Below are 2500 nucleotides of genomic sequence, written 5' to 3'. Positions count from 1 at the left end.
AGTCCAGAAGACCCGCCTTGTCGGATCGTTTGAACCCGGGGAGATCTCAATCAAATAAAGGATTTCAGAGCTAGCTTAAATAATATAAAAAAGGCCGGTTCTCTCTTTTATGCATTGACCTTTCTCTCGCGATCGGAACGGTCGATCGCCTATCTATAGATCTATAGTAGGGCGTTCCCGCAACCGGAAGAGAGCTAAAAAGTACTCAACCTTTAGATTAGAGTAGAGCTCGGCCGACATCTAGTTCTAGCCATATCGAGAGCCAATCTTTTTCATTCATTCTCGGACCAAACCCAGTTAGTAGGGTTCCTTGTCTTCCTTCGGACTAAAGCCCGCTTTCAATTATCTAGTTTATAGATAGGGGGCACCCGAGCAAGAAAAACCCATTTTTGAACCGGGGAGGAGGTCGAGTTCTCTCTTATCTTATATACATAGTCACAACATTCACTGAAGATGTTGCTTTCAAGGTCGAGGACAGAACGCCGGAAGGGGAGCGGTTCCACACGTTCCACTATTTGCTGCGGCACACACGGACTCTCTGCAACCAATCAATATCTGAGTTAGGCCGGGGTGGGAAGGATAGTTTCATTTGTACATAGTGAGTCTCACGCACGATCTCCGGGGAATGTACACGGTCGAGCGATCCAATATGGAAATGCCAAGAAGGTGGCTTGGGAAGGTGGAACATATCGTTTGTTCATCGTGAAGGCCTACTACGTAAGGTCCATAAAAGAAAAAGATTTTGCACCTCAAAGTAGAGATTCGTGGTTAAGGTTTCGGACGACACGTACAGAAGAGATAGTTCCTCTTGCTCGTAAGAATTGGTTTCGTAATAGGTAGACCTTTTGCTTGCCCCGGCCGGGTCAATGCTAGGATCGATCTTTTCCCTGAATACACCAAGAATCTTGATTTGCTTTTTTTTTTAGTTCTAGGATCTCCACGGGTTGCCCTGTAGTTATGGCCCCAAAAGCGCTGCTAGCTAGTCAAGGGCGCTTTCTGACTTTGATTTCACCTTGAATCTGCTGGCCCATATCGATAGAAAGCAAGGGGGTCAGTTCTAGGAACACCCTTAACCGAAGGACACTCACCTTCGGGACCTAGGGAACGAAAAAACTATATGTTGCTTTTTCGCCTATTCCGCCAAACCCAACGAAATGAGACATCCTAGGTTCTTATTGCTTTTCTAACCCCAACCCCATCTCTTTGCCTTTCTGCTGTTGCTAGAACCATCTGAGTGTGTAGCCTAAGATAGGTGGTCTGCTTGCTTGCCAACTTTTCTAAGTCGAAGACATTCCACGACAGGCGGGTCTCCCCTCCCATCTTTCTCTGGGTCAAGTGAAGACAAAGAACAATTCGAGCCAGGAAAGACACATCATTATATGGGGCAGACTTCAGAACATCCTCCGAAGTGGTTCATTTCATTTTCGTTTCGAAGAAAATCTTTCCTTTCAATATGAAATAAAAGGCTACTTCGCGTACGGGGTTAATCCACCAAGAGGACTTCGTTCCTCGAAGACTTCCATCTGCGCTTGATCCGGCAACAGTCCGTTCTTTCTTTCTTCGTTTTATTCAAGAGAAATGCAATCCAATATTCACCCCAATTCAGGTAGCGGAACCCCGACCCATGCTTGGCCGAAAGGGTATCACACTACACTAGAGTTTGAACTTTTACAATCCGTTGAGCGGCTGCATCACTGCAAGTTGGATAGCGTGTTTGGGTAAAAGGGGCAGGAGCAGACAGACTGCCCCCATTAAGTGAAGGAAATTCTTGAAAAAAGGGGAAAGCTAGAAAAGTCAATCCGGAAACTCCTCTAGTGGTTCCATCATTGGGCAGGTCGAAGGGTGTTTCATAATTGAGTTATACTAATAATAAAAGCTTTCTGTGCTGAAGTTTCCGGTGGTGGAACGAAGTGCTGCAAGACAGGAAGAAAATGTATCCACTAATTGAAAGAAATCTTCTTTTGTTCGGTGCCTATGGTATTAGCTGTTTTGACGGAGTTTTCTATTGGAAATCGTCTCCTAGGTGACCGCCAAAATAGAGAATTCCAAAAGAACTGGGTTATAGCGAAGGGAAAGCGTGACGTTCGCTTTCCGTAGTCAGTCTTTGTGTTTCAGAAGTTTCGGCTTGCGAGGCATCTCTCCATTTGAGACTTGCCCGGTCGCTTTCAAAAAATAGTACAGGATCCTCTTTTTCAAGAGTGAGAGATAGGAACGAAGTCCTTTTATTCAATTCCTTGATCATGTGGTCTTGTTCAATCAGGCTAGATCTCAATTCCACAGTCTAAGTACGAATCTTGGTCCGTTGAAGAGCTATTGCTACTGGCAGACACTTCTCCTTGTCCAACCACATTCCCTGCCGGCGATATCTACCATACCATAGGACTAACAAGAAAGAACCACTTCTACCTTTACGCGCAGACGAGATCAAAGACTACCTCTCACCTAGCCCGAAGAGAGGAATTCCTTAAGATGATTGCAGATTTCTCTCCTAGAATGATGT

This window comes from Cornus florida, unplaced genomic scaffold (genome assembly GCF_030987335.1).
Source record: "Cornus florida cultivar Cherokee Brave unplaced genomic scaffold, ASM3098733v1 CherokeeBrave_3.0.0_Hap2_scaffold_105, whole genome shotgun sequence".
In the NCBI taxonomy this organism is placed as follows: Eukaryota; Viridiplantae; Streptophyta; class Magnoliopsida; order Cornales; family Cornaceae; genus Cornus; species Cornus florida.
This window is presented reverse-complemented; position numbering follows the sequence as displayed.